Raw genomic sequence first — 10,347 nt, forward strand, 5'->3', positions numbered from 1 at the left:
TCTGACGCTGAAGTCGACTCTAAATATAAAACTAGCTGAAGTTGTTTTTAACTCGTTTAACAACAGCATCAGCTGTTCTTCGCCGAGTAAAAAAGTTCGTCACAAAGTAAAAAATGTTTAAGTTACAAGATATTGGTAGAGATTTTGCAATTATTGAACATTTATCAATAAAATTAGTACCAAAATATCGTAATTATGATATTAATCTTATCTTTTCCATTTTTCCACAACAAATTATGGGCCTATATGTCTTGAGCCTATATTTAAAACATGCTAACTTGTGTTTTTAACATAAATATGAAATGAAGGAAAATGAAGAATAAGGACGAAAACATTAACAACATTAAATATCTCAATATTATTCCATGTCCGATATACATTTGAAAGGATAAATTGTATCTTACTGGTAGCCTATTTTTGATAGTCAATACTGATATCAGTTCCTTGAATTACAGGGTTTATAATAGTTTAACTTAATAAATTGATAAATTTAAATGCCTACTTATTTAACATTTAAAGCATATTCCATGTTTTTATTTAACTTTGTAGGTACTAAAGATAATCAGATTTTCTTTAATGAGCAGGTAAATGTATTTGAAAACACACTCATAGATCAAATTTGTAAAATAAGACTGCAAATAAATTATTTGCATATCTATTGGTACATAGAAATGTTATATAACCAAGCTAATGAAATTTGGACCATTATGCCTTCAGTATTTCAAAAAATCAACTTTTACTACATATAAATATATTTATTACAAGTATTGAGTGATCGGATCAATTAAATATTAAACTGAAGAAAAATTTTCCATAATTCTTTGATTTCATCTAGATGTAAAATTATCTCTTAGCCAATAGTTGGTATTTACTTCCAAACTTTGACAATTGATATCAGCCATATAAGCTACTCATTTAAAAATATTAATCTCGCCCCCGGGTGGACTCGAACCACCAACCTTTCGGTTAACAGCCGAACGCGCTAACCAATTGCGCCACGGAGGCTCATAGCCATCATATTCAGCCAGATTTCGGATGAGCGCCTCCCAGTGAAGCCGTGTCGGACATTTTCATGATTTTATATTCCATATACAATGGCATTGATAGGCATTTCAAACTAATACAAAATTTCGATAATAGGAATCGCTTAATGAAAGGCCCTTTACAAAGTATTTAATGGTATAGTGTGGATAATACATAACTGTGATACTGCCAACAAATCGCATGACCTTGGAAATTTTATTTTTAGAATTATAACTTCAGCAGTAACATTTATCTACAGTGATTGAAAGACCACATAGAAACAATGAAATCTTTCAATATCGATCAAAATAAAAAATTTTAGTATATTTTTTTATATTGTATATTGTGACGGTAATTTAACAAATTATTTATTAAAATTTGAAATTATATACAATTGTGATAAAAGATAAACTAAAACAATTATTTTTATTGGTTGTATGCTAATTATTCCTTATTCGAAAATCGTAGTTTTTAAATTATGTATTCGAATAATTATTCGCAAGAAATTGTTCGATTATACGAGCAGCAAATAATTGTTATGAAGTCACTTTACTACACAATGGATAAGTTGCCTCCGTGGCGCAATTGGTTAGCGCGTTCGGCTGTTAACCGAAAGGTTGGTGGTTCGAGTCCACCCGGGGGCGAGTTAATTTTTTTTCTTAAAATTAGTTCTTATTCAATAAGAAAAACTATGAACAGACAATATAATAAAATAATTCAACTTTAGAAAGTCCTTAAAACTGGAAGATTTAGATAGTCCTAGGTTCTAAAGAAAGTTGAATTGCTTATTTTTAATATCTTTTTAATCTGTAGTCAGTTGTTTTGAAGTCATTTTACTGCACAGTGGCCAAGTGCCTCCGTGGCGCAATTGGTTAGCGCGTTCGGCTGTTAACCGAAAGGTTGGTGGTTCGAGTCCACCCGGGGGCGATTCAATATTTTTAAATAATTTTAAATAATTTGTTAATTCTAAATTTAAGAATAGGAAAAGATTAGGTAAAAAAATAAATCTAAATCAAAGTAAATGAATCTGATCCCAGTAAACAATTTACTTACAAATTTAGACTAGACTACTTATTATTCTATTGAAAAAGTCCCAAAAGTAAGCTGTTTTAATATGTCCTACAATAAAGCGATTAATGTACGTAAAACAAAAAAAATTTTGTCTGACACAAGCCTCGAATCCAAGAACTTGAACTATTTTTGCTTACTCACTACACCACAACCAACTGGTTTTTCATACACAAAGAAAAATCAACATAATTTCTATTTTTTAAAATAGATTCTAATTTAATTAAGAATAATTAAAAAAATTTAATTTAAAAAAAAATAAACAATTAAAAAAAATGTTGCCCCAACTGGGGGTTGAACTCGCGATCTTTCGGTTAGAATTATATTCGACTTGGCTACAAATTAATGCATTCAGGAAGTACATAGTTAAATTGTAGTTACATATAAAATTATAAGTGAAATTAATGATGCATTTTCAGAAATCATATATCTTTAGAAACTTATCTGGTTGGTCTGACTAATAGAAGTCAAACATGTTTAATTGCTTAATCTCTTGAAATTCTGAAAGCTAGTAAATATTTTATGAAGTCACTTTACTGCAAGGTGGCCAAGTGCCTCCGTGGCGCAATTGGTTAGCGCGTTCGGCTGTTAACCGAAAGGTTGGTGGTTCGAGTCCACCCGGGGGCGATTCAATATTTTTCTATAATTTTTATTTTCTTTATTTTTTTACACAAAAAGAAAAATCAACATATCCATTTTTTAAATTCTATTCTAATTTTATTAAAAATAATTAATTAAAATTAAATATAATTGTAATTACCAAAATAAAAAAAATGTTGGTCCAAACCAGGGATTGAACTCACGACCTCACGGTTAGATTTATATTTGACTTGCCTACAAAATAATACATTCAGGAAGTACATAGTTAAATTGTACATCTAAAATTGTAAGTTAAGTTTTTGCTGGGATATTTAATTGCATATCATCTTAAAATTCTGAAAGCTTGTAAATGTTGTTATGAAATCATTTTACTGCACAGTGGTCAAGTGCCTCCGTGGCGCAATTGGTTAGCGCGTTCGGCTGTTAACCGAAAGGTTGGTGGTTCGAGTCCACCCGGGGGCGAAATATTATTTTGAAATAATTTATTAATTCTAACTTTAAGAATAAGAAAAAGATTAGGTGTAAATAAATCAAAGTGTCAGATGACATAATAATAAAACCAATAATTAAACTTTTTAAATAAATACATATTATAAATACATATATAGTATGTATTCCTATAACAAGAAATATAAAATGTATAGAGAAAGTACAAACAATCTTATGAAATTTAGAAATCATTTTAGAAATCGTATATTTTTAGAAACCTCATTAAATTCTGAAAGCTAGTAAATGTTGTTATCAAGTTACTTTACTGCACAGTGGTTAAGTGCCTCCGTGGCGCAATTGGTTAGCGCGTTCGGCTGTTAACCGAAAGGTTGGTGGTTCGAGTCCACCCGGGGGCGGGCGATTCAATATTTTTCATAATTTGTTAATTCTAACTTTAAGTAAGAATAAGAAAAAATTAAGTGAGAAAAAAATCTGAATCAACGTAATCTGAATCTGCCATTGTCGTCTCGTCACTGCCAATAATTACAATACATATTTAAAATCAATATTCTATAACAAGAAATATAAAATGTAAAAAGAAAATAATTACAAAGAAATTCATGGTGTTTTTTTTTTAGATATCATTAGATATCTTTAGAAAGCCCTTAAAATTGGTTGGTGTGGTCCATTGGATCGAAGTAAACCTTTCTTAATAATTTTTTTTTTCAATTTCTTTTTAATCTGTGTTAGTGTGTCCCAAAAAGTTTTTTTTTGTATTTTCATGGGTGCTACAAGCATAATTTAAAAGCTTATAGGGTACAGTATTTTTGAGATTTTTTTTCAGATTTTTCGGAAGCGGTTTAGAGGTCGCTCAAGTCGAGTTTTTACCAAAAATCGGGTTTTTCGGCCTTTTTTGAGTTTTCTTCATAACTTTGTCAATACCGACGATTTTCATTACTTTTAAGGACTCAATTTAAAAGAAAAATGTCCATGGTTTATTTTTCTGTGCAATGAATTGGCTCATTTTGCAATGAATTGGCTCATTAAGGTGTCCTACATTACAATTTTTCGTAATTTTTCCATAAATTTTGTAAATAAGGCTTTATAACTTTTAAAATTTTTATGAAAATTAAAAAAAAATGTAGTTTGAAAGATCCGTTACTTCTTTTGGGACACACTACTGCACAGTGGGTAAGTTGCCTCCGTGGCGCAATTGGTTAGCGCGTTCGGCTGTTAACCGAAAGGTTGGTGGTTCGAGTCCACCCGGGGGCGAGATAATTTTTTGAAATAATTTATTAATTTTAAGTTCAAATACGAATACAATTAAAAAACCGGTTTATCCGAAAAAATGTGTTTTGAAAAACCGGTTACGGGTTCTGTCATTATAAAAACTATTTTCAATAAAATTAATCAATATTTTAAAAATGTTATCAACGTTTTTCAAAAACTGTGCAATTAAGCCATTCATATTTTAAATAACTTGCCAGAAAAATAATATTTCTAAAACCTCAAAGAACCATTAGAAATAGAGCATCCATAACTGGTTTCGGTTTTCAAAAATATGTTCAAATAAGCTTTAGAAAATATATGTATATTCGAAAAACTGGTTAACCGTCTTAAAAAAATCGGTTTGTCAGTAAACCGAAAAGTTAATGAAAACCGAAACCAGTTTTGGATACTATTAGATTATCCATTTCATCTTTGTAAAATCCACCAGTTTTTATATTTTCTAAAGCTCATTCAAAAATATTTATGGCAAACTTTGATACCTTTTTTAAAAATATTGATTGATTTTATAAAAAATTATAGCATTTTACAATATTTCGTAAAAGATATAAAATAATTGCATTAAGAATTCAAAAATGCTAAATTTCCGAAGATTTAGTACACAATTCTTAACACATTTCCTATTAGCTTCCACAAATAAAAATAAATTTTAGGAGACCTTTTTCATATTAAGTAAAAATTTAATATAAACCGATTAACGGGTTTTTTGAAGACAAAAATCTAAATCGTATAACCGGTTTTTTTAAAAGACAATAATCAAACCCGGGTTTTTCAAAAACACACTTTTTCGGTTAAACCGGAAATGGTTTTTTTTTAATCTAGGATAGTAAATTTCTAATGGTTCTTTGAGGTTTCAGAAATATTATTTTTCTGACAAGTCAGTTAATTGTAGTCTTTAAATTATTGAATAGCTTAATTGCACAGTGGGCACATAGCCTCCGTGGCGCAATTGGTTAGCGCGTTCGGCTGTTAACCGAAAGGTTGGTGGTTCGAGTCCACCCGGGGGCGAGATTAATATTTTTCAATAACTTTTTAATTTTAAGTCATAAAATAATTTAAAATTACGTGAATGAAATCTGAAATAGAGGACAATGATACTACGAATAATTAGCAATAATCCCAAATTTTAAAATCAATATTTCAAACCAAATATCGAAACGTCAACCTTGGTAACTTCTAATTAGAGCAGGCGCGGATCCAGGTATACCATTTGTTCTAAATTTTTCTTTATATTCCTTTTTTTATATGAAAACTTTTCGGTTTTGTGGGGCGGGGGGAATTTCCTATTTCACCCTCTCTGTATTCACCCCTGAATTAGAGTGTCCAAAAACCCGGCAAATTATAAACAAAAACGGTTTCCGGTTTAAACGAAAAAGTGTGTTTTTGACAAACCGGTTTCGGGTTTTGTCGATTTTTTAAATTGCACAATGATCAAGTGCCTCCGTGGCGCAATTGGTTAGCGCGTTCGGCTGTTAACCGAAAGGTTGGTGGTTCGAGTCCACCCGGGGGCGATTCATTTTGTTTACACAATTTCCCATTAAAAAGGAGAATTAGACGATTTTTCTTATTATTATACTGGAAAAAGTACATATGCACTAATTTTTTTCGCGATGTTCCAAAAGTAAGTTGTAATACAATAAAGCGATTCATGTACACACGTAGAACAAAATTTGACTTTGAAAATAAAGAAACAAACATTGTTTGTCAGGAATACGAATCGAACCCAAGTACTTCTACTACACCACGACCTACTTCATTTTGTTAAGCATTAGCAGCAACTGGTTTTCACACACAAAGAAAAATCAACATAATTTACATATTTTAAATTATTATTATTCAAATTTAATTAAAAATAATTAATTAATTACATAATTGTTATTAAAAAAAAATAAAAAATATTTTACCCCAACCGGGGGTTGAACTCGCGCTCTCACGGTTAGATTTATATTTGAAACACAAAGTAATCCATTCAGGAAGTAGTTAAATTGTAGTTACATTTAAAATTGTAAATGAAGTTTTTGCTGGGTTGTTAATTTTAAATTCCAAAAAGAATATGTACCAAAATAAGTGACAATAAATCTAAATGAAAGAAATCTGAATTGGAGATACTATAAATAATCAGCAGTAATCACAAAATTTAAAATCAATATTTTAAACCATGTACCGAAACGTCAACCTTGAGAACTTCTAATGGTTCTTTGGGGTTTTAGAAATATTATTTTTCTGGCAAGTCATTTAATTGTTGTATTTAAATGCTTCTTGAATGGCTTAATTTTACAGTGGGCACATGGCCTCCGTGGCGCAATTGGTTAGCGCGTTCGGCTGTTAACCGAAAGGTTGGTGGTTCGAGTCCACCCGGGGGCGAATCACTTTTTTTAATTTTTTTTTTTAAATAAATAGAAGTTATTTTAAAATTTTGGAGAATTTGACTAAACAATATTGGTCAATTCACAAGGTCTCTTATCAGTCAGATTGTCATAATGACTGGGCAGCTCGGCTTAACCGACTCTTAGGTAACACAATAAACTTAGCATACAGAGTAGCATTATTTTAGGAAATTTTTTGCTCGAAAAACAATAAAAACCATTGTGAAATATTAGGACATTATGACAATATGACATGATAAGAGAAATGTGAATTGACCATATTTGTTTAAATTTTATTTCTTAATTAATTGAAAATTTAAACAAAATTCTTAAAAACAAAACTTTTGCTTAAGTGAAATTAAAATTATGTCAATTCAGAGCAATCTGCCGGGACTAACAGATAGATGCGTTCCAAAAAAAAATCGCATAAAACAATACTCTAGCTTCATATTTCAGAATTTTGGAACGAATCATTAGGTTCCAAAATTCTGAAAAACCGCATAAACTCAAATTTTCATTAAAAAACCAATGCAAAATCGCATTAAAAAAATCAACAAAATTATATTTTTTTCATTTACTTAAACAGTAAAAATAAAACCCGTTTAAAAAAATAAACAAAAATATAATATTAATTCATTAATTACAGAAAAAACTGAAAATTATCCAAAAAATAAGCTAAAACATTTTTAAGGAAATTCTGTATGAATCACTGAATAATTGTCTGCATCGTTTTGGAATTGGTTCAACGTCACTTTCATCACTAGATGATATAATCATATTGGCCCATAATCATAGTCAAAAATAAAGTACATTTTAAGAGAATAAAACTCGACTTTACTTAAGAGTGGACTTTAGGTCTATCATAGACAAGTTAAAGTATACTTCTGACGCTGAAGTCGACTCTAAATATAAAACTAGCTGAAGTTGTTTTTAACTCGTTTAACAACAGCATCAGCTGTTCTTCGCCGAGTAAAAAAGTTCGTCACAAAGTAAAAAATGTTTAAGTTAAAAGATATTGGTAGAGATTTTGCAATTATTGAACAGTTATCAATAAAATTAGTACCAAAATATCCTAATTATGATATTAATCTTATCTTTTCCATTTTTCCACAACAAACAACTTTCTTTCTTTAGATGTCCCGGTTACTTTTATTGTTTACGTTTTTTTGATTTTTTTTTTTAATTTTGTATGTCAGCTGTTCAGCGTTGCCACTTGTCTGTTTTTTGTTGTATATTGTATGAAAACATTTTCTACATTTGAGGTGGCACCCAGTTAAAGTCGGTTCAATTTAAAACATACCAGGGTTTACAATTGCTACTATATTAGCCGTAAACTGCAGTAAATATCAATTTTTATCACTCTGCATACTAAAAATATAGTTACCATTTAAATTTTGTATAACTTTACTAATATAAATTGCTGTTACTATTCATATATTACTTTAAAAATTGCACTGTTAGTTTGCAATTTCTAGTAGCAAATACAACCAGTTGCCAGCTCGTTATTGTAGTACAACAACCAAATTATATGTTCGTGCTTTAGCAGCACACACACTTTTTTGCCGAACTAATATTGCGTGTCAGCATTCGTTTTTTTTTTCGTTGTGCTTGCAATTTTCTCTGGCAGCAATTTACATTTCTTTTCTTTCTCTGCTATAGTTAAATTAATATTTCTTGTTTTATGCTATTTGGATGCTGCCAGTAATTTTATTGTCAAGTATGTAATACATACGTATGTATTTCATTATAATAAAAATATTTTATATTATTTATATTTTATTATTAATTATATTAAAATGTGAGATGTTCATTGGTATAATTATTGAAATGAGTTACTCTTTTGGTCTATTATAATATTTGAAATTAAAAATGTAATATTTTTAATCATTAAAGAATCACTTTCTGAGTCGATTAAACGATGTCCGTCCGTCCGTCTGACTGGCTGTTCATGTAAACATTGTGCACAAAGTACAGATTTGAAGATATTTCGATAAAATTTGGTACATATAATTTTTTCGGCCCAAGGACGAAGCCTATTGAAATCGGTTCATTATTTCACCTAGCCCCCATACAAATGTCCTCCCGAAATTGGACTTTATCGCTCATAAATGTTTAATTTTTCATAACCTCGGTTTTTTGCGAACCGGTTATATAACTCGGTTTTTAAAATTTGGGACTAAAATTAATAAATCTCATGTTTTTGTGCATTTTTTATATTCATTGTGTACACATTATATCAAACATTTGGTCTGATTTGAAACCTAAACTGCTGACTTACAATATAAACCTCTTTATATAAAACTTTTTAAGAATTACAATGATTCTAAATAGTAGAGGATGATGAGTTTAAAAACTTTTTCAGAATAAATTACACATAATGAAACAATTATTAAAATTAAGATTAAATTCCGCATAATTCTAGAAGTTAAGCTGAATCTTACTAATGATTCATTATAAATTTAGCGATGATTTTACCAAATGTTAAATTTGAATTGAATTTGATGTATGTACATTAGGCCGTCTCAGTTTTTACACTTTTTTTCGAAATTCCTTCATGAACATCGATTTTCTTAATCTACTCTAAAACCCAAGAAATTTGGTGTATAACACTTAAATATTAATGAACGGGAAGTGGTCTCTCAAATCGTTTTTTCGTTTTTTTATGCAAAATGTCTTTTTTCCAAAAAATAAGTAAAACTTGCTTTAGTAATTTGCCTCTAACTCAAATGGACGAAATGGCATCCGCAATTTTGCCAAGAGGGACCATATTTAAATAAGCAACACATCGAAGTTTCCAAAGATCCTTTCCGTTTTCTGATCCGAGCTTTGGGATTTTAGAACATGTGGCCAAAGTTGAAATTTTGTTAAAAAATAGGTCAAATTCCGAAGGTTGTAGGGGCGGAATATTTGAAAAATAGGACATGTTTTTTATACCAAAATGTTCTCCGTAAAAATACTTTAGAGAAAAGCTTAAAATTGTTATATGTTCTTAAAGATAGTTTTTTTTTAACAAAGAAAGAGTTAAGTCACCTTTTCGCCGAAAAAAAAACAGCAAAAATCTACTATTTTTTAAATTGAAAATCGTTTATTTTTCGATCCATAATTGATATTGCTCTAACATTTTTTGTACATTATTGGCGATTTAGTTGTCTAAGTAACAAAAAATGTCCAGTCTATGCGGTCCAAAAGTACGACCTATAAATTTTAAAAAACGGACCAAGGTATGACAAAATTTAAATTTTGAAATACCTATAACTCGAAAATTATAAGAGATAAATAGCACACGTTTTTCAAGACCAAGCCAAGCGCTTTCCAAAAATCAGATGGAAACATAAATGGCACGTGTTTAAAAATTTTACACGTCGATGGTTCCCTAGTTTGAGCCCCCATAGCTCCGCCCCTGGGACATTTGCAGGGCTCATTTTAAAACCTTAAACATGAATGGTCATTGGCTACGCCCAGCCGTTTAGAAATGCCAGATTTATTTCCAAAAAATGTTGATTCTGCCCCTCTGTGTAGTAATGGAAAACAGTCACCGAAAAAAAATACAGTTATATCAATTATAACTACATTT

The 10,347-nt window shown here is 30.0% G+C and overlaps 10 non-coding genes across 10 annotated transcripts; 9 read left to right on the plus strand and 1 right to left on the minus strand.

Moving 5' to 3' along the window:
- Nucleotides 1-931: 931 nt before the first annotated feature.
- On the minus strand, nucleotides 932-1,005 carry TRNAN-GUU (transfer RNA asparagine (anticodon GUU)). The gene has a single exon. It is a non-coding gene; the product is annotated as a tRNA-Asn (tRNA).
- A 588-nt stretch (nucleotides 1,006-1,593) lies between these two features.
- TRNAN-GUU (transfer RNA asparagine (anticodon GUU)) lies at nucleotides 1,594-1,667 on the plus strand. The gene has a single exon. It is a non-coding gene; the product is annotated as a tRNA-Asn (tRNA).
- A 209-nt stretch (nucleotides 1,668-1,876) lies between these two features.
- Nucleotides 1,877-1,950, plus strand: TRNAN-GUU (transfer RNA asparagine (anticodon GUU)). The gene has a single exon. It is a non-coding gene; the product is annotated as a tRNA-Asn (tRNA).
- A 694-nt stretch (nucleotides 1,951-2,644) lies between these two features.
- Nucleotides 2,645-2,718, plus strand: TRNAN-GUU (transfer RNA asparagine (anticodon GUU)). Its single transcript has one exon. It is a non-coding gene; the product is annotated as a tRNA-Asn (tRNA).
- A 361-nt stretch (nucleotides 2,719-3,079) lies between these two features.
- On the plus strand, nucleotides 3,080-3,153 carry TRNAN-GUU (transfer RNA asparagine (anticodon GUU)). Its single transcript has one exon. It is a non-coding gene; the product is annotated as a tRNA-Asn (tRNA).
- Nucleotides 3,154-3,462: 309 nt separating this feature from the next.
- On the plus strand, nucleotides 3,463-3,536 carry TRNAN-GUU (transfer RNA asparagine (anticodon GUU)). The gene has a single exon. It is a non-coding gene; the product is annotated as a tRNA-Asn (tRNA).
- A 782-nt stretch (nucleotides 3,537-4,318) lies between these two features.
- On the plus strand, nucleotides 4,319-4,392 carry TRNAN-GUU (transfer RNA asparagine (anticodon GUU)). The gene has a single exon. It is a non-coding gene; the product is annotated as a tRNA-Asn (tRNA).
- A 949-nt stretch (nucleotides 4,393-5,341) lies between these two features.
- Nucleotides 5,342-5,415, plus strand: TRNAN-GUU (transfer RNA asparagine (anticodon GUU)). The gene has a single exon. It is a non-coding gene; the product is annotated as a tRNA-Asn (tRNA).
- A 429-nt stretch (nucleotides 5,416-5,844) lies between these two features.
- On the plus strand, nucleotides 5,845-5,918 carry TRNAN-GUU (transfer RNA asparagine (anticodon GUU)). Its single transcript has one exon. It is a non-coding gene; the product is annotated as a tRNA-Asn (tRNA).
- Nucleotides 5,919-6,697: 779 nt separating this feature from the next.
- On the plus strand, nucleotides 6,698-6,771 carry TRNAN-GUU (transfer RNA asparagine (anticodon GUU)). The gene has a single exon. It is a non-coding gene; the product is annotated as a tRNA-Asn (tRNA).
- Nucleotides 6,772-10,347: the final 3,576 nt, after the last annotated feature.

This window comes from Calliphora vicina, chromosome 2, assembly GCF_958450345.1.
Source record: "Calliphora vicina chromosome 2, idCalVici1.1, whole genome shotgun sequence".
Classification (NCBI taxonomy): domain Eukaryota; kingdom Metazoa; phylum Arthropoda; class Insecta; order Diptera; family Calliphoridae; genus Calliphora; species Calliphora vicina.